The 27874-nt window shown below is 38.1% G+C and overlaps 1 long non-coding RNA gene across 1 annotated transcript; it reads left to right on the top strand.

Moving 5' to 3' along the window:
* Nucleotides 1-32: 32 nt before the first annotated feature.
* On the top strand, nucleotides 33-27874 carry LOC100848447 (uncharacterized). The gene is made up of 3 exons (XR_001494970.3): nucleotides 33-6365; nucleotides 26909-27039; nucleotides 27271-27874. It is a non-coding gene; the product is annotated as an uncharacterized lncRNA (long non-coding RNA).

Raw genomic sequence — 27874 nt, 5'->3', positions numbered from 1 at the left:
GCTGTGAACTCGAGAGATGAACCAAGGTGAGCCAGGGTGAGCCGATGGGTGGAGAGCCGGAGAAGTATCTCTGAAAACTGTTATGTATCTGCCCACGTTTCTGCTCGTAAAAGGATCAAAGTGGGAAATAGCACGTCCGCAAGCGGTTCTTGTGCCAGCGAGGGGGTGTGTGTGTGTGTGTGTGTGTGTGTTGGGGTGGGGGCTGAGTGGATGGGAGTGAAGTCAAGGAAGACTTGAGCAGTTAGTAGATGGTGAATAGATGCCAAAGAGAACAGGTCATCTATGGGTGAAGGAGGACCATTTAAAAACGGCAGAAGATGTATAAATTGATAGTAAAATGTTGACATGCTAAAGACTGGATGGTAATTATTTTTTGCATCCAAAAATATTATTTATGAAAGTGACTTTTTGGGGAAAAAATCGTTCAATGAAACAGTGGCAACGTTAAAATTTTTCTTAAGGGAAATCTATTTCTCAACAGCAGTTTAAGGTAAGAAGAAGAAAAGTTGGTCTTTGCTAAATCCATCCACTCAAGTATGTCGAACAATCCCCCACCCCCAACCCCACCCCCAGTTTGCTTTCCCAGGACACAGGTCTTTGTAACTTAACTAACGAAGGGGGCACTGAAATACTGCTAGACCAATGTGGGGGCCTTGCATTGGAAGGGGTTATCCAGGCCAGAGGGCAAAGAGGAGGGGCACCCAAACCTTTTGTTCACGTGGTAATTCCTCCAGTCTCCTATTGGCCAGCATGTCTGTCTTTGGGATCAGATTCTCAGAAATAGGGGTCTCTTTGATCTCTGACTACCCCTGCCTCCTGGGCTGTGCCTGGGGCTGAAGCATTGTTGTTCAGTTGCTCAGTAGTGTTCAACTCTATGCAACCCCATGAACTGTAGCAAACCAGACTCCTCTGTCCTCCACTATCTCCCAGTTTACTCAAATTCATGTCCATTGAGTCAGTGATGCTCTCTAACCACCTCATCCTCTGCTGCCCCCTTCTCCTCATGCCTTCGATCTTTCCCAGCATCAGGGTCTTTTCCAATGAGAAGGGCTGTACTTCTACTCAAACCTCAGTGTCCAAGTTCTGAGCCTCCATATCCTGAACCGGGAGAGAAGCTCCATGAGAGAGGTGCTCAGGTCTTCTCTTCACTCTTCACTCCCCAAGAGAGAGTCAGGCAGCTGCTAAGCCTTTTGCTCCACCCCCTGGATTCTTCCAGGTTATGACTGCAACTTTTCCCTGGAAGATTTCATTCACTTTCCTGCACACACACATGCACAAGTCCTGTTAACCATCCACCACCTCCTGCTTGCTTGGCAACCTGCCTTTTCCCTTTTGAGTCATGAACCACCACTTCCTGAGTAATGCTACCTCACTGATGGGGACCCACGATTTTTTTACTTTCTGAGAAAAAGCAGCATATGGGAAAATTTAAGCTTCTCCAAGGGAAGGTTTTGCACACACATGGCCAGATTTCAAGATATGATTATTTTGAAAGAGAAAGCTTATAAACAGATAGCTTTGATAAGTTCAATGTGCTGTCCTAGAAAGAGGGAGCTTTGTCACAGTTCTCCAAATTTAGCATTGAAATATAGACTACTTACAGGATAGAAGGCAGAATTAATGCCTTTGGAACCCAATCAGAGTGTCATTGGTTTCTTTTGAACAGTGCACCCTATAACAATGAATGATAAGAAGGAATTCTAAAACCCTAAAAAGAATTGGGGTTTCCATGGTGGTTTAGTGGTAAAGAGTCCACCTGCCAATGCAGAAGACAATGGTTCAACCTGTGGGTCGGAAAGATGCCCTGGAGGAGGGCACAGCAACCCACCCCAGTATTCTTGCCTGGAGAATCCCATGGACAGAGGATCCTGGCGGGCTACAGTCCATGGGGTCACAGATGGGTTGGACACGACTTAGTGACTAAACAACAAGAACAACAAAAAGAATTGGTGTAGGACACTTGCTCTTCTGATTCAAAAGAAAGTATTTATCTGCATACATGTGGGTCTCTATAGAAACCAATAAAGCTCCAGGTCTACTAGGGATCTTTTGTTAATTCATCTGAACTATTGGCATCTTCTTCAGTGTTTTTTATTTAAATGGCTAAAATAGGTGGTGTTAAAAAAAATTACTATAATCCATAGTGCTTCCAATACATGCTGTATTAGTCTCTTGAAAATCTCCTAACATATTTTAAAGTTCTGTTTCTTCCATTTTATTAACTCAATATACAAGTCGTAATGTCAGTTTATCAAAAACAGGTCATAAATAATTGCTGCCAGACAGTGGAATTTTTTTTAATGATCTGCAGTATTCTAGTATTGAAACTGAGTTTAAGCAGTATTGATAAAGTTATTTCCTTTCAATCTATAAATGTATCCTGACAGGTAGAAAATCTGCATAAAACAGAAGACAGGTAAAAGCTTTAAAATCTCACATTTAAGCCAGATAGGATATGTTATAAAAATAGGTAAAATAAAATATGATTTTCTTCCTAGTATGAATATGTAGTATTATATCATAAGAATATTAGCCTCTTGTGGGCAAGAACTTTCACAGGACTACATTACTCAGCCAATTTTCACCTGTAGTTACAGATCTGTAGTTGTTATCCATCTTTCATGCCGAGACCTGCTTTTCCTTGTAGGGCTATATGCTAAGTCGCTCCAGTCATGTCTGACTTTTTGCGACCTGTCCGTGGGATTCTCCAGGCAAGAATACTGGAGTGGGTTGCCATGCCCTTCCTCATCTTGTTTCATATTTAATGGTAATTGTCCTCCAGGAAAAATGTATTATCATGTCTGGAGAAATGTGAGGGGAATAAAAAAGTTCCATTACCTACCGAACTATACCAGGTACACTTTAGAAAAACTTTATTTTTCTGCTGGTTCATTTTTAATTGACAGTGGCTCAGAAACAAGAAGATTTGTTAGTAACCACTGGCCTAATGAAATCGCTAGTAGTCTGTAAACCAGCATAAACTAAAGGAACTTTTCTAAGGATATGGACTGAGATCGAAATGTTCATTGTTCTATACCTACTCACTGTTATTTTGGGGGAGAAAACAAGCCTCCATCAAGGGTTTAAAAAGGATTTAATCATATTTAGATAATGTAAATTAAGGTGAAGAATAAATCTACATATTCCACGTCAAAATATCTGTTAATGACTATAAGCAAGACTACTTAAAATTGCCAAGTTAGATATGTTAATGGTACTTGTGGGTGCCAAAGATAATTTTTATCTTTAAGTATATAAATAATAGCATCACTTAAGTTTACTTCTCTTAGCTATTTTAGGACATATCATGTTGTTATTATCATGATTTGTTGGATATTTTGTGGATGATTTGGAAAATAATAAAAGATGAAACTTACTTGTTGAGAATAACTCTGAATGTTAAATTAGGACAATGCTTATATCTGACTCATGACATAATTCAAATTCATGATTCTTAGGAAAAAAACAAGCTTTAGTGCATGGAAATAAATTAACAAATATTATAATAACAAAGTCATTTATCTATTTATCTATTGTTTCTTTGACTTTCCCTTTTCTGTTATACTCAATATGTTGCAAGGAAATGTCCCACATGTTTTCATTTCCTTTTGCATGACAAAAAGAGAAATTTAAAATAGCTCTTTCCCCCATTTTTAGGGCAGACAAATTTGTAAAAAAGTGCAGTTTCAGGAAGGAGTGATACTGCAGCAGAATTTGTGCCAAGCAGTTACAGTTACTTTTTTTTTTTTTTTAATCAAGAGATGGTGTCATCAGTGCTTTTTAGTAAATGTATCATTTAAAATAATATTCTTCAAAATAGTTTTCTAATGACATACACAGTTAATTCTTATAAATTTCTCTGGGAAATAAAGGATTAATTATAGTTATTACAAGCTTATATACAATACATGACTCCTTTCACAGTTATACTTCCTTCTAAAATGATGCTTTCTAATGAAGAAAAGGTTTTCAGAAATGACATAAAGCAGTAGCTTGTGGAGGAGCGCTCTGAAGACTACTGACACAGTACTTTGAGCACAGTGGGTTTTTGTCAAAGAAACAAACAGGTAAGTAAAGAGAAAATAGTTCTCATATATGCATAGAATAGAAATTTGAAGATTTTATTTAAAAATGTGTGTCCTAAGGTTTTTGTTTTTGATGACTGTAATGTGGGAGACCTGCCTTGGTATTACAGGAACTAGATGTTCTCATAAGGTCAGATCATGAGAACCAAGTTAATATGAGTTAAAATCACAGAGGACTAAGTTACAATTATTTTAATTTGTAACTAAAGCACAGTATAGTTCTTTTGGTTCAAAGGTTTATAAGCTGATGCTTTTGAGTAATGTATTTTGTTAAGTCCAATTCTAGATAATTCTTGCTTCACTTAAAAATCATCATTGGACCACAGTTTACTGGCATTCCTGCTGCTAAGTCACTTCAGTTGTGTCCGACTCTTTGCAATCCCATAGACGGCAGCCCCCCAGGCTCCCCTGTCCCTGGGATTCTCTAGGAAAGAATGCTGGAGTGGGTTGCCATTTCCTTCTCCAATACTGGCATTCCTAAATGTCAGCAATTTATTAATCTGAAAGAACAACTGATAATTCATGACGATCTCCTCCATCCTCAGCTACCCCTAGATACTATGCTGGGAATATCTGCACCATTTTACCATTTCATTTGTACTAACATATAGTTTTCCATCACTGTCAGTATTTTTACAGCATCAGTTATGAGTACGTAGAATTTGGAATAGAGTGGATTTTCTGACTTCTGTGAGTGTTGAGTTTGAAATCCTCTGTCTTATTCCATCCTATCATTTTAGAATGAAAAAGAAAAATAGACCAGAAGAAGTGATTTCCACAATACCACTTCATTTGTAACATAATGACTGATGGAATCTAGATCTTCTAATTCACAGCCTGGGAGAAGAGTAGGAAGAAAAAAAAAAGAACTTGCTACTCAATTTGGATTTTCTTCACCTGAGTTTAAAGGAAAGCCCTAATATTTTTCTGTTTTTTTTTTTTTTTTCACTAATCACGTCCAGCCAGGATATGTATAACTTCAGAGCCACTGTTGAATGTAATAAGTATATCCATGAAAGTGAAAGTGTTAGCTGCTCAGTAATGTCTGACTCTTTGTGACCCCATGGACTGTAGTAGCCCGTCAGGCTCCTCTGTCCATGGGATTCTCCTGGTAAGAATACTGGAGTGGGTTGCCATTCCTTTCTCCAGGGGATCTTCCCGACCCAGGGATCGAACCCAGGTCTCCTGCACTGCAGGCAGATTCTTTACCTTCTGAGCCACCAGGGAAGCCCAAAGTGCTTAAAAAAAAAAAAGAAAAACAAAACCAAACATTTTTTTACACCTTAGCTTAAAAAAAAATCCAAAAAGCAATTAAAGAAAATAGCAAGTGAATTTTAAGAGAAAGCTCAAAGAATGGAAACTCCTGACATACAGAAGGTAATTGTCATGTTGTTATAAATTCTTACTGAAATAGATGAGTAATTACACACACACACACACACACACCCCCACACACACCCAACATAAGGAGAGACAAGGTGAGCAGACATGGGCAGTTTTGTTAAACTTTCCAGCACTGTATAATGCATGTCAACATTTCTTCTGACTCTGATAACAATTCCTGCGTTATCTTCTCAGCTCCCCGTAACAGTCTCCTTAAGGACCTTTCGGCTTCCAACTTCTGCTCAGCACCAAAGCCAATGACACTTGCTGTAGCTTTTTTTTTTTTTTTAATTGCCATGTAGCGTACTGCTGCAAGACCATGAAGAAGATTGTGAGAAGGTGCCCTGGTTGTGCTCCATGAGGTACCAGTGGATGGGGCCAGAACTGAGGATCAACTTCCAGGACAACTGCTTTCGTCCTATGTCCGATGCCTCGGGGTCCCTCGTTCTCTCTTTCACTCTTCCACTCTTAAACAGTGATGCCTGACTCCCCGGTGCTTTTCCGTGTGGCCTGGACTTCCCACAGCATGGCAGTATCAGGTTGCTTACATATCTGACAGTGGTTTCTTGATGTACGAGTAACAGGGAATAGAAGCTGTAAGGCCAGTGAAAGTGTCCGCTTCAACTAGCACATGATCATTTTGGTCGTATTCCACTGAGCAGAGCAATCGCAAAGTCCACCCAGATACAAGGGAACAGAGAAGTGGAATTTACTATCTGTGGCAAAGTGACATAGTAGCATCGCAGAGCAACATGTGCGACTGGAGATGTTGTGAAGGCCATCTCTAAAAAGCATGATCTCTCATCTTTGAAATTGAAATGAATGCTTCTTTGAAGGTTCTTTTGTGTTTTAAAACCAAGGAATAAAGAAGAGAATATCAGTGGTACAATTTAGTAGGTACATAAATTGTATCTTTTATACAATATTGATTTTATTAAAATATACTTATTTATTACTATAATGTTATCCATTACTGTGACAGGGTACTGTATTGATTTACAGTTTTTTCTCATTTAAAGATACATTAATGTAATTTGTGTGTGTGTGTTAGTCACTCAGTTACGTCTGACTCTTTGCAACCCCATGGACTGTAGCTCACCAGGCTCCTCCGTCCATGGGATTTTCTAGGCAAAAGTACTGAGTGGGGTGCCATTGCCTTCTCCGAATCCCTCTAAGTTGTCACAAAACAGCAGGCTTTGAATTTAGGTCTCCTGTGCCTCCTGCATTGGCAGGAGGATTCTTTGCCTCTGAGCCACCAGAAAGACTTAGCTAACAGTTAGTGCTTGCTTTAGGTGTCCTTGTCAAGCCGTTAAATTCTGAGTTACAGGAAAGTTCCTCCATATCAAAAATGTCTTCTTGATATTTGTATTTTGTCCTCAGCATGGCACCTGCTCATTAATTTCCCAGGATCTACTAATAATTATGTCCTTTTCAAAATAATAACAGATTTTTTCCCCATAGGACATGGCTATCCTTGTTATTGGTTAAGAATCAATGAATGGGGCTTAGGAGTTGAATTTTTTTATCATAAGTGGTTGTGTATCTTCAATTTAGAAAATAATTGTCTTCCTGTATTTGAGCAAATGTTAGAGCTTGAGGTTAGGCTGAGTTCAGAAATAGGGAAACAGAGCTCATCATCTTTTTGTACATTGAACACAGTCTGTTAAATTTACACCCAGTTAGTTGTTCACTTTTCCAAGTGAAATGAGGTATTCTGTTTCCAAGTCTGAATGAGGTATTCCTCAATACATTAATGTAGCTACCGTGAAGATTCCACCGGAAAACTCACACTCAAACAACAGGAAAAATATTTGTTATAGATGCTACAGCTGTGGAAGCCTACAATATGTATTAGAAATGATTCCAGAAAATTCAGAGGGGTAGTCAAACTAATGCCAAATATATCACTTGTGCAAATTTGTGGTCATGACAATCATGTTAGTGAACAGAGATTTATCTTTTGTGTTTGTTTTGGGAGTTTATCCCAAATGATTTTTTATATGACAAAGTCTTCTAGGGAAGAACAAACCTGTTATATAAAGCTTCTTCTTTTTGAGTGCTTGTTTTCCTTTTCAAGAATGTTCTGTATTGAATAAAGAGAGTAGTTTTGCAAAGGAGTGAGAAGAAGGGGCTTCCCAGGTGGTGCTGGTGATAAAGAACCCACCTGCCAAAGACTTGGGTTTGATTCTTGGGTTGGGAAGATCCTCTGGAGGAGGAAATGGCAATCCATTCCATTATTCTTGCCTGGAAAATCCCATGGGCAGAGGAGCCTGGAGGACTAGAGTCCATAGGGTTGCAACGAGTCGTACACAACTGAAGAGGTGTAGCACACACACACATGCATGAGAGAAGGTCAGATTGATTCATGAAGAATCAACATGTTTTCCTAAAGTAAACTCCTTACACAGCCACTGGATACTCTCTGCATATCTAAGGCCATCTTACCTAGGTACTAATACTGATGGTATAGATTATTTTCAAAAAGAGTAAAATGATTATAATTTTTATCCCCCCAAATAGGAAAAAAGTGCTCAATAATAAGTGAAAATACATTAGATAAATAGGCAGATGATAGATGGATAAAGAGAAAATGAATATTCATATGTTGGACTACAATACCTTATATTACCTAACTGGAATATACTTATAAGAACCACCTTGTCCATCTTTTTGAAATGAAGGATTTGCCTTTCCTTAGAAAATCTAAATATTTCAAAGATGAAACATATTGTTTTTGTTACCCTTAGCAATAAGTATTTTTTGTAATTTATTCTTGGTATATAGTTTTGACTAATTTTTAAAATTTTAGGCACAGAACTTGGGATTCATAACCACATACAGATGGATAGAGGTGCTTGAAAAGAAAATCTCCTCTTGTGGAATACCAAATATAAAATTAAAGCCTATTACTGTAAGGAGAATGTGGATTAAACAATGAAATGTGGAAGTTAGTTTTTAAAGAGATTACTCAAGTAGAACATTTGCATATGTATTTGTCCATTTCTGCCTCCAAGAGTAGAGAGTGATTTAAGGTCAGCAACTAATGCATTAAATTCTACAGCCAAAGTGGCTGGTCAGTGATGAACACTTGACCAAATCAAGCAAATGATATACCGACATTATTTCTGTCAAATGTTCAAGGAGAGTCCACTGATACAGGTATTGGCATAAAATAGGAGCCAAATGGATGCTTACCTTAACGCTTTATGAATATGGTTAAGTGATCTATTAAGTATTATTTAAACCTATTGGACTACTCAGTAATGCTAATTTTATGGTAATATACTTTGCATATTTTCCTACAAAGGATGTTATGCTATATGATATACAGTGCATATATACTGTGGGATTATACAGATAGACTAGGAAAGAAGCATACGGAGTTTTGGGGCACAGACAGCCTCCAGAAAGGGAAAAATGAGCCTGGGGATGTTTAGGACCCTCAGACAAAGCCAAATCTCTTTTTTCTCAGAGAAAAACAAAACAGAAACAAATTATTTTGTATTATTTGAGCTTCTGGATTAAATTGTGCCTAAAGTACTACTCCTGTGTTTTTCAGTTTTATGAGTCGATGAATTCAGTTTTGCCAAAGTCAGTTTGCATTGATTTATTGTCGTTTGCACAGGAAAAGAGCTCTGATTGATACAACATAATTTAGAGTAATTTTATCTGACAAAAACTCATTCCAGTCAGATGGACAGCAGGTGTAGGAGCACAGAGTCCAAACTCTTTAGGTTTTGTCCTGAGTAGAATTTGAAAATGGAGAATATAGGTCATCAGCTGGCCATTGGTTGTGCGTCATATCTGCCCTAAACAAACTCAGTTTTCCTGGGTTTGAATGATTGAACTTGTTTTTTTAATTGTAGTTTTTAAAAAATCCACATTAGGGTATACAGTACAGTGTTATTTATATGAACATTGTTGTAAGGTAGACGTCTAGAATTTTTCATCTTGTATGACTGAAATTCTGTATCATTGAACAACAACTCATTTCTTCTTCCTCCCAACTTCTGGCAACAGCAATTCTACTTTCTGCTTCTATAAGATTGACTACTGTAGATACATTATGTAAATGGGATTATGCAGTATGTTCTTCTTTGTTTAACATGACATCCTCAAGGTTTGTCTATGTGGTTACATATGGCATGTGTTTTTCCTTAGGCTGACTGATATTCCATTGTTTTTATAAATCACATTTTTTTTACACATTCATCTATCCATGGGCATTTAGGTTGTGAATAATGCAGCACTGAAAACAGGCATGCATGTACCTCTGTGAGGTCTTGATTTCGGTTCTTTTGGATAAATACCCAGAAGTAGGATTGCTGGATTGTATGGTGCTGTGCTTAGTCACTCAGTAGTGTCTGACTCTTTGTGACCCCATGGACTATAGCTGACCGGGCTCCTCTGTCCATGGGAGTCTCCAGGCAAGGATACTGGAGTGGGTTGCCATGCCTTTCTCCAGGATATCTTCCCAACCCAGGGATCAAACCCAGGTCTCTTGCATTGCAGGAGCATTCTTTACAGTCTGAGCCACCAGGGAGCACGAGAAAACTGGAGTGGGCAGCCTATCCCTTCCCCAGTGGATCTTTTCAACCCAGGAATCAAACGGGGTCTCCTGCTTTGCAGGTAGATTCTTTACCAGCTGAGCTACCAGGGAAGTTTATATTGTAAACTTATATGGTAAGTTTATATGGTAAACTTATATGGCAAGATTATATGGTAGTTCACTTTTAATTTTGAGAAGCAAGCCTGCACTGTTTTCAATAGAGGCTGCACCATTTTAAATTCCCATCAGTAGTGTAAGAATTCCAATTTCTCCACATCCTCGCCTTTTTTATATATTGACTACCCTCACAGGTGTGAGGTAATATCTCAGTGTGATTTTGATTTACATTTCCCTAATAATTATTAAAAAGCAGAGACATCGCTTTGTCAACAAAGGTCCATCTAGTCAAGGCTATGATTTTTCCAGTGGTCATGTATGGATGTGAGAGTTGACCTATAAAGAAAGCTGAGCACTGAAGAATTGATGCTTTTGAACTGTGGTGTTGGAGAAGACTCTTGAGAGTCCCTTGGACTGCAAGGAGATCCAACCAGTCCATCCTAAAAGAGATCAGTCCTTGGTGTTCATTGGAAGGACTGATGTTGAAGCTGAAACTCCAATATTTTGGCCACCTGATGCAAAGAGCTGACTCATTTGAAAAGACCCTGATGCTGGGAAAGATTGAAGGTGGGAGGAGAAGGGGACGACAGAAGATGCGATGGTTGCATAGCATCACTGACTCAATGGACATGGGTTTGGGTGGACTCCAGGAGTTGGTGATGGACAAGGAGGCCTGGCATGCTGTGGTTTATGGGGTTGCAAACAGTCAGATATGACTGAGTGACTGAAGTGAACTGAACTGAATAATTAGTGAGGTTGAACATCTGTTTATATATCTATTGACCATTTATTTTAAGAGTAAGACCCAACTTTGGAAAAATAAAATAATCAAAATATTATTTAGATAAATACAAAAGGATTTATATAATTTGCTTATTTTAAGAAATAAAACATCATCACTATGTTTTAGTTGGTTATTGATGAATAACTGCTTTGTTTTATTGGAAAAGTCAATAGTGAATTATAAAATAATCCATTATTTGTTTAATTCTGATTTCAGCCTAGAAGCAAATCCACAGAAATTATAAGCATTATCATAAAAATCTCCATAATTGAGAATGTATAAAGAGATGATTTCATGGCCATTTTGATCATAAGGGAGCAAGCTTATGGTTAAAGTTAATTATCTGAAGATGATGGTATGGGATATTGAGAGAAACTGGTTGTTGATGAAATCACTGGGCATCTGAAATTACCTCCAGAATTTTTAGTAGGTGGATAATGCATTCCAATTTTAAGTTTCATTTTTCAATAAAATATACAACAGTTTTTCTCTAGTACACACCGAAATTTAGCTTCTGATTATGCAGCTTTTGAAACTGTGTCTAGATTTGTTTGAATTGGACTTCTACATTTGGATTGAAAAAACATTTCAGGAATATTGGGGTCTTGAAGCAGTACCCCATGATATGCACAGAAAAAGAAAGGATTAGGCATTAAGAACATAAAACATTAAGTGCATAATTTGTGGCTAGTAGTACCAGAAGTCACATCACCTTCATCCCACCCCTTTTCCCTAAATCAGTTTCAAGAATGATCAAATAGTAAAAATATTCTTTTGAATAAAGTCATTGCCACAGGTTGTGTGTTGCAGAGACTTGCTGAGAGAGGAAACAGGTGGCTGGAGAAACAGAGCAGGTGGAGGAGAAGAAGGTGGTACCTACCAGTCAAGACTAAAACAGGCTTGTGGTATTCACATGGATATGTCCTTGAGAAACATGGGTGGGAAGGGGACAGCCTGCAAGACACCACCCCCCACCCTTTGCTTTGTATTCAATCTCAAATTGTGTACTTGTTTCTCTGCCATGATACCTTCTTATTTTCTCGTTCAAGGTTGGTGGTTTTGCTTATTTCAGATATGTTTAAGCTATAGAAAAGTGAAGAGGAGCAGATGAACTTATTTTCATCTATTGTTCTCTCTTATTGTTACCTAAAGACAATTTCTAACATCAGATGAGAAGGTTAATGATAAGACTGAGTATTTCATTTCATAGATGAAGAAGAAACCATGCATGGATTGCGTGGGTATGTGGTGCTAATGTCTATGCATCGGTTCCACTGTTTATGTACAGTCATTGATCTGTTATACCAAGCCTTGGACGGTACAAACCATGGACCCGTGATGGTACTAACCCATGGTAAGAACTTGGCTTCTGGAAAATGAAAGACAGAAAATGCCTATTTTCTGTATTATTTCCAGGCCAAATTTTGTTCAGAAAGGCAAACCTAAGGAAAAACAAAAATTAACTCATGACTGAAAACTTGATATAACATTAGATAATTCTTAACTTGAAAAACTATGGTTCTGGAGTTGACATTGGACCAACAGTGATATTCTGAGCTTATCCTCAAAAAATAAAATTTTCCCAAACATACATGAAGATGGATAAAAACAGAATAATCCTAAACAAATTTTAATGTGGAATGACCATCTCAACTTCTTTGCCTCTTTGCCTTTTCTCTCCAAGGCAATAGTTTTTTCAACCTTTAGCTTTTCTTTTTGGTCATTAAATCCATATCTCCAGAGTTACTTAGACTGCTGTATATTGGATTCTCAAAGAAAGCAATGGCAAGCCACTCCAGTACTCTTGCCTAGAAAATCCCATGGACAGAGGAGCCTGGTGGGCTGCAATCCATGGGGTTGTGAAGAGTCAGACACAACTGAGCGACTTCACTTTCACTTTCACATATTGGAGAAGGAAATGGCAGCCCACTCCAGTGTTCTTGCCTGGAGAATCCCAGGGACGGGGAAGCCTGGTGGGCTGCCGTCTATGGCGTCGCACAGAGTCGGACATGACTGAAGCGACTTAGCAGCAATCAAAGATTTAACTACTTTGAAGAGCTAAAGATTTAACTATTTTTCAGCACACTTTCTCCTGTACTTCATCCTTTGGTGAGACTTATAGTCTATTTATTTAAGCAACTAATATTTAGTGTGTAAAACAATATTATCATGGAAGTAATGTTTCACTGTAAAGTCAAATAGTGTACATGATTATGTATCTTTCACCTGGAATTTTTTTTTTCTTCATTGGAGTTTCTAACTTTTTTATTGGAATGTTCCCTACATAATAAAATTGGTTTTCTTTTGAAAAGTTCAATTTAGTAAGTGTTCTGGGGGAAACATTTTATTCTCTTGATTTTCTAACCTGAACATGGTATGTTTAGCTGATTTTTCTTTTATTCATCTTACTTGGAACTTTAAACTTCAAGTTGGAAGCTTCCTCATACATTTATTTACCCCTAGTTTATTTCATGCTTTTAAGAATAACCTGAGTTAAAGGTTATAGGAAATGTGGTACATTTATAAGACATTTCCACTGTCAGATCTGCTTAAGAATGAATGGAAACAAGCCAGATACAATTCTGCTGTGAGATAACTGAACTCAGGACTGTGGATGGCTCTTCCACCACTCACTATATTTAGCTTCTACTGGCAGAAGAAGAAGCTTGTGACAGTCACCAATCGGGCTTTACTTGAGCAGTAATGAAAATTCTGCTCTGATTTTGCGACATAGCAGTCAGCATTGCTCATGCTTGCATGTTAAGCCTCTTCAGTCGTTGTCTGACTCTTTGCGACCCCATGGACTGTAGCCCAACAGGCTCTTCTGTTCATGGGATTCTCCAGGCAAGAACACTGGAGTGGGTTGCCACGGCCCCTCCAGGGGATCTTCCCGACTGAAGGAACGAACATGTGCCTTTATATCTCTAGCATTGGCAGGCAGGTTCTTTACCATGAGTGCCACCTGGGAAGCCCACAGTTGAGTTCAGTTCAGTCTCAGTCATGTTCATCTCTTTGTGACCCCATGAACTGCAGCATGCTAGGCTTCCCTGCCCATCACCAACTCCCGGTGCTTGCTCAAACTCATGACCATTGAGTCAGTGATGCCATACAACCATCTCATCCTCTGTTGTCCCCTTCTCCTCCTGCCTTCAATATTTCCCAGCATCACGGTCTTTTCCAGTGAGTTGGTTTGTTGCATCAGGTGACTTAACTATTGGAGTTTCAGCTTCAACATCAGTCCTTCCAATGAATATTCAGGACTGATTTCCTTTAGAATTGACTGGTTTGATCTTCTTGCACTCCAAGGGACTCTCAAGAGTCTTCTCCAACAGCACAGTTCAAAAGCATCAATTCTTCAACACTCAGCCTTCTTTATGGTCCACCTCTCACATCCATACATGACTACTAGAAAAACCATAGCTTCAACAAGATAGACCTCTATACACAAAGTAATGTCTCTGCTTTTAAAAATGCTGCCTAGGTTGGTCATAGCTTTTCTTCCAAGGAACAAGTGTCTTTAATTTTCATAGCTGCAGTCACCATCTGCAATGATTTCTTGGAGCCCAGGAAAATAAAGTCTGTCACTGTTTTCATTGTTTCCCCATCTATTTGCTATTTGATGGGATCAGATGCTGTGATCTTAGTTTTTGAGTGTTGAGTTTTAAAGCCAGTTTTTCACTCTCCTCTTTCATTTTAATCAAGAAGCTCTTTAGTTCTTCTTTGCTTCTTGCCATAAGCATGGTGTCATCTCCATATCTGAGGTTATCGATATTTCTCCTGGCAATCTTGATTTCAGCTTGTGCTTCATCCAGCCTGGCATTTAACATGATGCACTCTGCATAGAAGTTAAATAAGCAGGGTGACAACAGCCTTGACATACTCCTTTTCCTATTTGCAACCAGTCTGTTGTTCCATGTCTGGTTCTAATTGTTGCTTCCTGACCTGCATACAGATTCTTCACGAGGCACGTCAGGTGGTCTGGTATTCCTATATCTTGAAGAATTTTCCAGTTTGTCATGATCTACACAGTCAAAGACTGTGGCATAGTCAATGAAGCAGAAGTAGATGTTTTTCTGGAACCCTCTTGCTTCTTCTATTATCCACTGAATGTTGGCAATTGATCTCTGGTTCCTCTGCCTTTTCTAAAACCAGCTTGAATATCTGGAAGTTCTTGATTCGTGTACTGTTGAAGCCTGGCTTGGAGAATTTTGAGCATTACTTTGATAGAGTGTGAGATGAGTGCAATTGTGCGGTAGTTTGAGCATTCTTTGGCATTGCCTTTCTTTGGGATTGGAATGAAAACTGTCCTTTTCCAGTCTGGTAGCCACTGCTGAGACATCCAAATTTGCTGGTATATTGAGTGCAGTGCTTTCACAGCATCAACTTTTAGAACTTGAAATAGCTCAACTGGAATTCCATCACCTCCACTAGCTTTGTTCGTTTTGAAGCTTCCTAAGGCCCACCTGACTTCAGTCCAGGATGTCTGGCTCTAGGTGAATGATCACACCATTGTGTTTATCTGGGTCATTAAGATATTTTTCCTATAGTTCTCCTGTGTATTCTTGCCACCTCTTCCTAATATCTTCTGCTTCTGTTAGGTCCGTACCATTTCTGTCCTTTATTGAGCCCATTTTGCATGAACTGTTCCCTTGGTATCTCTAATTTTCTTGAAGAGTCATCTAGTCTTTCCCATTCTACTGTTTCCCTCAATTTCTTTGCACTGATCACTTAGGAAGACTTTCTTATCTCTCCTGGCTATTCTTTGGAACTCTGCATTCAGATCGGTATATCTTGCCTTTTCTCCTTTGTCTTTAAGCCTCTGTTCTTTTCTTAGCTATTTGTGAGGCTAAGCCATTAAACTATAATGGAAAGCATAGCTTTCCAATGGCACAAAAAGACAGGCATTTTGCCTTTATTTTTCTTGGGCATGGTCTTGGTCACTGCCTCCTGTACAATGTCATGAACCTCGGTCCATAGTTTATCAGGCATTCTGTCTATCAGATCTAGTCCCTTGAATCTATTTCTCACTTCCACTGTATAATCATAAGGGATTTGATTTAGGTCATACCTTAATGGTTTAGTGGTTTTCCCTACTTTCTTCAACTTAAGTCTGAATTTGGCAATAAGGAGTTCATGATCTGAGCCACAGTCCGATCCCAGTCTTGTTTTTGTTGACTGTATAGAGCTCCTCCGTGTTTGGCTGAAAAGAATATAATCAATCTGATTTCAGCATTGACCATTTGATGATGCCCATGTGTAGAGTCTTGTCTTGTGTTGTTGGAAGAGGGTTTTTGCTATGACTAGTGCATTTTCTTGTCAAAACTCTGTTAGCCTTTGCCCTGCTTCATTCCGTATTCCAAAACCAAACTTTCCTGTTATTCCAGGTATCCCTTGACTTCCTACTTTTGCATTCCAGTCCCCCGTGATGAAATGGACATCTTTTTTTTTTTTTTTTTTTCGGTGTTAGTTCTAGAAGGTCTTGTAGGTCATCATAGAACCTTTCAACTTCAGCTTCTTTGGCATTAGTGGTTGGTGCATAGACTTAGATTACTATGATATTGAATAGTTTGCCTTGGAAACAAGCAGAGATTATTCTGTCATTTTTGAGGCTGCACCCAAATACTGCATTTTGGACTCTTCTATTGACTATGAGGGCTACTCCATTTCTTCTAAGACATTTTTGCCCACAGTAGTAGGTATAATGGTCATCTGAATTTAATTTGCCCATTTCAGTCCATTTTAGTTCACTGAATCCTAAAATGTTGATGTTCACTCTTGCCATCTCCTGTTTGACCACTTCCAGTTTACCTTGATTCATAGACCTAATATTCTAGGTTGCCGTGTAATATTGCTCTTTACAGCATCGGACTTTACTTCCATCACCACTCACATCCACAACTGGATGTTTTCACTTTGGCTCATTCTTTCTGGAGTTCTTTCTCCACTCTTCACCAGTAGCATATTGGGCACCTACCAACCTGGGGAGTTAACCTTTCAGCCTCATATATTTTTCTTTTGCATACTGTTAGCATTACTTTAATAGCAATTTTCAAATACATTAATTCAATGGAATAAATAATAGAAATAAATCAAAAGCAAGCAAACCAGTGTGTATCTTGTCCAGTTAGGTCAAAATAGTGAGCACACATTTAGCCTTAGGTGTCTAAACTTCTGATCTTTCCTCTGACCTACCTCAAGCCATGATCTTTGCTGAGCGGTGTTTTCCTATTCCTGTAAGATGTCCTGTTTCAGCAGAATACCAGACCAAGCACTGACATGAATCTTCCAGGTCTAAATACTCAGTCCTATTCTTTCCATTATAGTTTAATCAACAAGAAACAAAGCTATTTACCCTAAAATTTAAGATTTTATGAGCATGAAAATGTTTCTCATGTGAATTTATAAATATTAATCAGTGTTTCTTTTAACAATATTTATTTATTTATCTGACTGCACCAGATCTTAGTTGTAGCATAAAGGGATCTAGTTCCCTGACTGGGAATCAAATCCAGGCCCCTGCATTGGGATCATGGGGTCTCAGCCATTGGACCACCAGGGAAGTCCCTAATCTATGCTTCTAAACATGGATTGTCCAAGCTGACTTCAGGGCATTTTATTTCCTTGTGTTTTGTCATAGATGTGATTTGCACAGAAAGAAGTCTGCTTTCAACTTGGCATGATGTTCATATGTAATTATTATCAACATCCTTGAAAATAATTTCTAGGACCTGAAAGAGGAGTGCAGATGACAGACCTTCATCATGTGATTTTCCTAATGGCACACTTTTTTACCCTTTCTTTTAAAAGACTGAGGCAGGGTCCCATTGCACTGTAATTTAATGCTGTAGAGATTATTTTTTCTCGACTTTTTGAACTGAGGAAGATAAAATTCATAAATCCTATGGTATACAGGCCAGGTTTTTATGATCTCCTTTTTCCCATAAGTGCATGAGAGCAGGCTGGTGACCTGGGTTTGAGTCAGGTGTGAACACAGAGCTGCCCTGTGGACTGAGCCACAGATGTGTGTGCAGGGATTGTTGCTATTCAGTCTCTAAATTGACTCTTTCGCAACCCCATGGACTGTAGCCTGCCAGGCTTCTCTGTCTAATAGATTTCCCAGGCAAGAATACTGGAGTGGATTGCCATTTCCTTCTCCAGGCGATCTCCCTGACCTGGGGATCGAACTTGTATCTCCTGCATTGGCAGGCGGATTCTTTACCACTGAGCCACCTTAGGCTGTACCAACTGGAGTCCTGGGAATGCATTTCTGGTAATAGGCTAAACAAGAACCTGAGACTTTTTCCTTTGTTGTTTGAGCCAGATGAGGACATGGAAATAAGAGTATTTTATCCCATTGATATCCATTGCTCTTTAATCTTTCTCTTTATTTTGACCAAGTGAAATTGTTAGTAGCTCAGTCATGTCTGATTCTTTGTGGATAGTAGCCTGCCAGGCTCCTCTGTCCATAGGACTCTCCAGGAAAGAATACCAGAGTGGGTTGCCATTTCCTTCTCCAGGGGATCTTCCTGACCCAGGAATAGAACCTGGGGTCTCTTGCGTTGCAGGCAGGTTCGTTACCGACTGAGCCACCAAGGAACGTCCATTTTGGCCAAACCAAAATCTCTTTAGGATAAACTCCAGAACCTGAACTAACTCATATTATATAAATCTAATTAAGTGCAGTTAACTGAAAAACATCACCAAGGTTTTATTTGGCAGATTTAATGACTAGAGTGTTTTAATTAAGTAGAATTTTCAAGGGATATTGATAATAGTATTTGGCTTTAAATTGAGAAGAAAGTCTCTTTACCTCAAGAGAATGAAAGGAATAAATAGAGACTGCAGTTCTTTTTTCGTTAAAAAACAATCACGTAGAAGCTGTTCATAGGACTTTTCAGGGCGACAGATGCCTGGTGTGTTTAAGCAATTAGCCTCTTGAGCGGGAAGCCAATTTCAGGCAAGCATTGGTAGTAGATGGTTTGTGAAAAGTTGTGTGATTTAGTTATTCAACAAAACCCTTAATTGCGGCATATACTCTCATCTCATCCTGAAACTGCACAGGCAGAATGGAAATCCAAAAGTTCAAGGTAAAACACTCTTAGCAATTGGCATTTGGGCCAAGAGGTTTCTTTAAATGTTTGCTCTTTTTGATATTTGCTTCTCTAATTGAAGAATTAATTACCGCCAGCAGGTAACCCACAGTGTGTTAGTCATTCTTCTGCAAAGCTCAGCACTCTGTCTGCAGATGCAGTTTCATTTTGCACCACATCTGATCTTATTCCTTCCCCATCTTTGCTAAGGAGATGCAAAAAGTCATATGTACTTCTCTGCCATACCTGCATTCTCAAAACAGAAAGCATGACGGAAAAGATAAGTGACTTAATCGTGATATGCAGAATTAGATGATGAAGGAGTGGACATTTAATCTCTACCCAGACAGCTGAGATATGTGAGGGGAAGCGAGAGGACCACCATTCAGAGGGCTTGCTTCCAAGGATCATGCTTTCAAAGTCACAATAGGTCTCCCCTGATGCAGAAATTATAAATTTATCTTAACTTGCAATTATTGGTTTGGATAAATTAATAGATGACTTGGAGTACTGTGAATAAAGATTAAATTGTATGATTGTAATAATAAAACAAAATCAAGTAAACTAAAATTTACTCTGTTCTCCTCCCTTGCTCTAGTTTGTTTTGATCAGAATTCTTAAAATATTAAGTATTATTATTCATCGTCAGTATCAAAAAATTCCTGCTCGTTTCATGTTTGATGTATTGGGGGAGTCTGATAGAAAAATAAAAACTGTATTTATATGATGATGTATTCAACAAACATTATAGTCTATCAGAACATTATAAAGTTATCCTTTAACGTATTACAAAGAAAAGAGGATTTTTGATCCTCATGCTGTAACTATGGCAACAGTGTAGGCTTAAAACAATAGCAAACATTGTTGGAATATGAAACAAATCTATTTCATACACTTTAAACATTAAAAACCACTTCACAGTTCTCTGAGCATTTGTCAAAAAGCGCTACTGTATAAATATTGATAATTAGATTCAATAATCTCCCTGGATTTAGAGCATTTCCTCTCGTATGGCACATGGGGTGCTGGCATGCACTCATGAAGATTACAATGTAAACTCTGACAGGGACCAAAATTTATTGAGATTGATATAGTTAACATTAAATATTTTAAAATATACCAAGTATATGTAACAACTGCTTCCCTGAAAAGCAGTTTAGTTCTAAATACATTTATTATGTCTACTGAGAAGACTTTTTGTAGCCTTCAAGATGGGCATATAATTAAATGTCTTCATAGTTATGATTGGATCGAACATTTAAAAGGGTAGGGTATATTACTCAGGCATTAAAAAGGATGAAATAATGCCTTTTGCAACAACAGGGATGGATCTGGAGACTGTCATACTAACTGAAGTAAGTCAGAGAAAGACAAGTATCATATGATATCACTTATATGCAGGATCAAAAAAAATTACAAATGAACTTATTTAGAAAACAGACTCCCAGAAATAGAAAACATACTTATGGTTACCTAAGGGGAAAGAGTAGGGAGGGATAGATTAGTAGTTACATATACATACCACAATATATAAGATAAACGACCAAAAAGGAGGCCTTACTATACAGCACAGGGGACTCTGCTCAATATTCTGTAACAACCTAAAAGAGAAAGGAATTTGAAAATGAATAGATACATGTTTATATACAACTGAATCACTTTTTGTACACTTGAAACTAACATAACATTATTCATCAACTATATTCCAATATAAAATAAAAATTAAAAAAAAAGTCCGCCTGAGCAAGTTGAGACCCAGGTAATGACAAGAGCACTTAGAAATTAAACGATGACCCTATACGCAAGACAGCAAGAGAGACACAGAGATAAAGAACAGACTTTTTGACTCTGTAGGAGAAGGCGGGAGCAGATGGTTTGAGAGAATAGCATTGAAACATGGATATTACTATATGTGAAATAGACCGCCAGTCCAGGTTCCACGCATGAGACAGGGTGCTCAGGGCCGGTGCACTGGGATGACCCTGAAGGATGGGATGGGAAGGGAGGTGGGAGGGGGTTCAGAATGGGGGACGCATGCGCACCCATGGCTGATTCATGTCAACGTATGGCAGGAGCCACTACAATATTGTGAAGTGATTAGCCTCCAATTAAAATAAAAAAATTAATTAAAAAAATTAAAGTTTGAGGAGATCACGGAAAAAAGGAGAGAGTACCAGTGAAAATGCTCAGTGTTTGTTAGGCTGTATTTTACTTAATTCGAGAAAATGAAACAAAGTGTTTATATTATGGTTATGACATTGATTTGCAAAAGATAAGTAATTGACATTTTTCTTAAGATAGGAAAAGTTCATTGTGTTCTAATGTGAATTCATGAGACTGTAAATTTTTTGTAATGTGGGAGATACTTGTTCACAGAGAGAATACTCTTAGCTCCAGAGAAGCAAATTTTCAATAGAGAATCAGTGATATTTTAATGGTCAGAATAAAATTTAGCATCATTAATCAGGTAACATTAAAGTGAAGTCAGAACTCTTTCTGCCCATACTTTCCATGCCACCTTTATTTTACAATCTCAAGTACTGAAATTTAGATAATTCAAACTTTTAAGTGCACAATATGTTCTTGTATGGAATAATTGCAATTCAATTTACTCAATATATTCTGCATAAGTTATATAAAATATAGAGCATTTACTTTTATCTATTATTTTCCTAATGACCAAAATGATGCTAATAAAATTGAGAAGCAGTAGAACAAATAATCACTTCTGAGATTCAAAATAAAGTGCTGTTTTAATTAAGATAATTATCAATACTAACGATTGATATTTACCATTATGCACTTACTAAGAGTTCTGCTGGTCATGGGATAGTCACTTAAAAAAAAAGCATAATATAATTTCAAATTATTTTTCTTAATAAACCTGAAAGATAAATAATAACATGAATCAAAGGAAGATTATGAAAGAAGTATAAGAAATTACTAAAGGTACAAAAGAAGCTACCAAAATTTATCACTCAATAAAAGTGCATATTGAACATACTTTACATTGTGTTAATGGATCATAGTCAAGCTAATTAATATACCTATCACCACACATAGTTACCTTTCTTTGTGTATGTGTTTGTGATAAGAACCAAAGATCTTGGCACATTTCAAGTATACAACACAATATTATTAACTATATTTACTACACTGTATGTCAGATCCCTAGAATTTTTTCTTCTTCTAAGCGAAAGTTTTTATCCTTTGCCCAATATCTTCCTATTTTCTCCACCTTCCAGCCCATGGCAACACCATGCTACATTTTACTCCTATGAGTTAGACTTTCTTCTAAGATTCCAAATATAAATGAGATCATATGGTATTTGTCTTCCTGTGTCTGTCTTATTTCATTCAGCTTCATATCCTCCAGGTTTATTCATGGTTTGCAAAAGGCAAAATGTCCTTCTTTTTCAGGGCTGAATAATATTCCATTGCAAGTATGGACCACATGTTATCCATTCATCTGTCAACAGGCACTTTAGTTCAGTCACTCAGTCGTGTCCAACTCTTTGCGACCCCATGAATTGCAGCACGCCAGGCCACCCTGTCCAACTCCCGGAGTTTACCCAAACTCATGTCCATTGAGTCAGTGATGCCATCCAACCATCTCATCCTCTGTTTTCCCCTTCTCCTCCTGCCTTCAATCTTTCCCAACATCAGGGTCTTTTCAAATGAGTCACCTTTTTGCATCACGTGGCCAAAATATTGGAGTTTCAGCTTCAACATCAGTCCTTCCAATGAACACCCAGGACTGATTTCCTTTTGGATGGACTGGTTGGATCTCCTTGCAGTCCGAGGGACTCTCAAGAGTCTTCTCCAGCACCACAGTTCAAAAGCATCAATTCTTTGGTGCTCAGCTTTCTCTATAGTCCAACTCTCACATCCATACATGACCACTGGAAAAACGATAGCCTTGACTAGACACACCTTTGTTGACAAAGTAATGTCTCTGTTTTTTAATATGCTGTCTAGGTTGGTCATAACTTTCCTTCTAGGGAGTATGCATTGTTTAATTTCATGGCTGCAATCACCATCTGCAGTGATTTTGGAGAATTCACTCCAGAAAAATAAAGTCAGCCACTGTTTCCACTGTTTTCCCATCTATTTGCCATGAAGCGATGGGACTGGATACCATGATCTTAGTTTTCTGAATGTTGAGCTTTAAGCCAACTTTTTCATTCTCCTCTTTTACTTTCATCAAGAGGCTCTTTAGTTCTTCACTTTCTGCCATAAGGGTGGTGTCATCTGCATACCTGAGGTTATTGATATTTCTCCTTGCAATCTTGATTCCAGCTTGTGTTTCATCCAGCCCAGCATTTCTCATGATGTACTCTGCATATAAGTTAAATAAACAGGGTGACAATATACAGCCTTGACGTACTCCTTTTCCTCTTTGGAACCAGTCTTTTGTTCCATGTCTAGTTCTAATTGTTGTTCCTGACCTGCATATCAGTTTCTCAAGAGGCAGGTCAGGTGTCTGGTATTCCCATCTCTTTCAGAATTTTCCACAGTTTATTGTGATCCACACAGTCAAAGGCTTTGCCATAGTCAATAAAGCAGAAAGAGATGTTTTTCTAGAGCTCTCGTTTTTTCGATGATCCAGCAAATGTTGGCAATTTGATCTCTGGTTTCTTTGCCTTTTCTAAAACCAGCTTGAACATCTGGAAGTTCACAGTTCATGTATTGCTGAAGCCTGGTTTGGAGAATTTTGAGCATTACTTGGTAGTTTGAGCATTGTTTGACATTGCCTTTCTTTGGCTCTTTGGCTTATGGCAATTTAAACATTCATAAAATTGTCCTAGATCTTCAAGCTTTCAGCTCCTATCTCCCCAAGATGGACCTTGAGTAAATAGGTGACAATTATCCTTTGAATTCCAGCAATGTTGTCAGTAAAAGTTAATGTGTTAAGTGTTTTGGCAGCAGAGTCACTGAACTTTAAATCTTTCCATTTTTGCCTCTTTCCAGAGAGTGAGTTTAATGTATCATGGCTATTAACAATTTAAAATTTACACAGTAATTTATCTCTTCAACTATTGGTAAATGGAGTATACTATCTGTGACAAATATTACTAATCTTTTATTTGTCTGGTGGGTGGAAGTAACACATACACCGTCCTGTGGCAGCAATATTTGATCTTAAGAAAATAATTTATGACACTTCATGTACTTGTGGAGTATCAATATTCATGATCCTTTTGGACCTCCCTCCCACCTCCCGCCCCATCCCACCCCTCTAGATTGACACAGAGCCCCTTTTTGAGCTTCATGAACCATACAGCAAATTCCTGTTGGCTATCTATTTTACATATGGTCCAAAAGGGAGGGAATATATGTATACCTATGGGTGATTCAGGTTGAGGTTTGACAGAAAACAACAAAATTCTGGAAAACAATTATCCTTCAATAAAAAAATAATTAAAAAGAATTCATGATTGTAATTCTAGAATATGAAATATGAGATAGTCTATTTTCATATGGAATAATACTTTTCCATTTATTGGCTTATATTGAATCACCAACTTATGGATCAAAAAAAAAATCCTAAAATGCATTAAATAGAAAATGCAATCTGCTAAACAAGTGAAAGCATGCCAAGAACTCATCATAATGAATAAACCATCTTCATTTCCATCACCAGAATGGCACGGTTGACAAGACAAGAAAATAAATTACATTTTTACTGTTTATTTTTTGGATGAAATATTACAAATTGATTTCAATTGTATTTAATGTTATCTTTTAAAAATTATAAAAAAGCAAGGCACATTATCAACACAGATAATAGCAGTTTTCACTATAGAGACATAGAAATATTAATACATGATTGAGGTACTATGATTTTTAAAATAAAATTTTTATATCTCAGTAAATTTGGATTAATAGAGAAGTTGCTCAGGTAGAATCATCATACTCCTCTCACCCAGTTCCCTTGATACCAACATCTTGCATTACCATGGTACATTTGTCACAACTAAAAAAAACCCAATACTGGTATACTAACTCAAGTCCACACTTGATTCCATTTCAGTCCCCTTCCCCTCATCCATGCCTTTTATTTTTGCTTCCAGGATCCAGTTCAGGATACCACATTACATTCAGAATGTCATGATATTTGAAAAATAAATTCTCATAGGCAAATCTTCAGTGGAAAAATATGATTAAATCTACAAATGTAAAAAGCCATTCAGTATGAAATCAATGCCAACTGGTATTATGCACAAAGGTGATAGAATGAATGAGAATTACAGTCATCAGAAGACATTATAGCACTCTACACTGAAGAGTTCCCTGAAAGAAAAGGACAGAAATCGATGAGACTCACATTCAATTTAGGAATGTACAATGAAATTTCAATAAAAAGGCTAAGAAATGCTTTTTACATTTAGAAGGATAGTTAAGATATAAATATCACCAAGCAAATGATCTGAGAGTTAAGTAAAATGATAAGATGGTGGGATAGCAATTTATGATACCCCTAGGCACCTAAACTCAAGAATCAATACAGTGTTCTACTGAAGATTGTACAAATCTCCAGAGATTTTAGAGCCAAAGAACTGCATAGATAAGAAATAAGCAAAAAAAAAAAAAAAAGTCGTTTATCTTCCTCAAAAAAAGATTGATGCCCATCAGTCTTTGATTGACACTTGCTATAGTCAATACTCACCCTGAGTAGGTCATGTTCCTGTTGCTTTATCAATTCAGAATCTGTTTAGAATCACAGAGACAAGAAGAATTCTTGTTTTTGAGAAAAGCTGCATACCTCAGTAACCATGATTTGATGAAGCATTTAGATGTATTTGAAAGGTACATTCTTTTGATTTTTTTGTATGAATGAATAATCTATCAAAGCAGGATTAATTCATGATGATAGCATTTGCTGTGCATCCTAGTAATAGTAATAAATGATTTGGGCATACAAAAGTAAAAAATGTATATACTGTAATATATGTAGCATTTTATGCTACAATGTATCCTCATTGTTCTTAAAATAAAAAAAAATGTGTTCTACAACAATGTTTCACCAGTGCTCTGAAAATGAGGAAAATTTTATTAAGAAATTATTTAGGAGATGCTATGGACTGCAAGGAGATCCAACCAGTCCATTCTGAAGGAGATCAGCCCTGGGATTTCTTTGGAGGGAATGATGCTAAAGCTGAAACTCCAGTACTTTGGCCACCTCATGAGAAGAGTTGACTCATTGGAAGAGACTCTGATGCTGGGAGGGATTGGGGGCAGGAAGAGAAGGGGACGACAGAGGATGAGATGGCTGGATGGCATCATTGACTCTATGGACGTGAGTCTCAGTGAACTCCGGGAGTTGGTGATGGACAGGGAGGGCTGGTGTGCTTCAATTCATGGGGTCGCAAATAGTCAGACATGACTGAGCGACTGAACTGAACTGAACTGAACTGAAGGGCTTTCCAGGTGGCTCAGTGTTAAAGAATCTGCCTGCCAACACAGGAAATGTAGGAGACTCGGGTTGGATCCCTGGGTCAGGAAGATCCCTTGGAGAAGGAAATGGCAACCCCCTCCAGTATTCTTGCCTGGGAAATTCCATGAACAGAGGAACCTGGCGGGCTACCATCCCTGTGGTCACAAAGAGTCAGACAGGACTGAGCACACAAGCTTGTATGATGAAATGCTAAATGATTGGTGCTCCCAAAGCAGATATATAGATACACACTCTATATTTTTTAAACCTTCTTTTTATTAAAAAAAAATCCATGAAGTCTTTTTCTTGAATATTTGTATGGCCCCTGAATTTTTATTTGTTTGCGTGTCTGTTTATACGGGTAGGTGTCATTTGTCACCTTTCTCTCCTCTGTGTCATTATGGCTGTTCTATGAGGTTTCATCTCTTTAATGTGATTCTTTTTCTCTGCCTGCTCTTTGAGGTTTGTGGTCAGTTGATGGATGGCCTTAGCTGACAATGTCCTTTGGACGTACCTGTGGCATCTTCCACGGAGGTCTAGTTATGGAGCAGCCGGCCAGCAGGAAGCTACCAGCTCACTGTCTAAGCACCACGGTGAGTCAATGCCTCCTGGCCTCCTGGTCAACTCAAGGCTCAGGAGAAGAGAAGCCCCAGCCCACCTGGTCACTGTCTTCTCCTACGCATGTGGTCAGGGAACCCTGACTGACCGGAGTGAAAACTAGAATTCACTACCTTTGATCGATACACAGATGTCTCAGTCCTACTGGGAACTGTCATCAATCTGAGGTTGTCTCCTGCCTGACTCTGCCCTCTCCTCTTCTACAGAGTGAAGAAAGTCCTGGATGGGGACTGGGAGGGAATCGTCAGTCCCAGGACTTGCCTCTCTCTGCTCCATTCTGTCAAAATGTAGTGAAACAGCGGGGATCCACCTTCCACTCCACACAGCTGAGTATCTTCCTTGAAGATGAAAGAACAAGATGAATACATCCTGTTGAAGATGAATACATCTGGATCCATGATGAACTCGTGAAGAAGAGCTGCATGGCTCCCTGACACGGCGGGCATTGACATGATAGAGAAATAGACATCTGTTTTTTCTCAAGCCACTGTGACTTGTGGTCTTCTTGTTTGTTTCTTATCATCCCTTAGCAATTGATAGGGAATATGAGAATACCTCTTTCCTCACACTTCTGTCAGCAGGTATTAAACCTTTTGATCTTTGGTAGCTGTAGATAAAAGTGGTAACTTAATGTCCTTCTTGTCTTCTTTTTTCTTATAACAAATGTGATTATTAATATTTTATGTTAATTAAAAGTGTATCCTATTTGCAGAGAACATTGACATTTCCTTTCTCATTTTTCTATTGGTTTATTATTATTATTATTAATAAATATAGTAATATAAAGTTAACAGTACCATATTTGTCACA

The sequence above is a fragment of the Bos taurus genome, chromosome 24 (assembly GCF_002263795.3).
Source record: "Bos taurus isolate L1 Dominette 01449 registration number 42190680 breed Hereford chromosome 24, ARS-UCD2.0, whole genome shotgun sequence".
In the NCBI taxonomy this organism is placed as follows: Eukaryota; Metazoa; Chordata; class Mammalia; order Artiodactyla; family Bovidae; genus Bos; species Bos taurus.
This window is presented reverse-complemented; position numbering and strand designations above follow the sequence as displayed.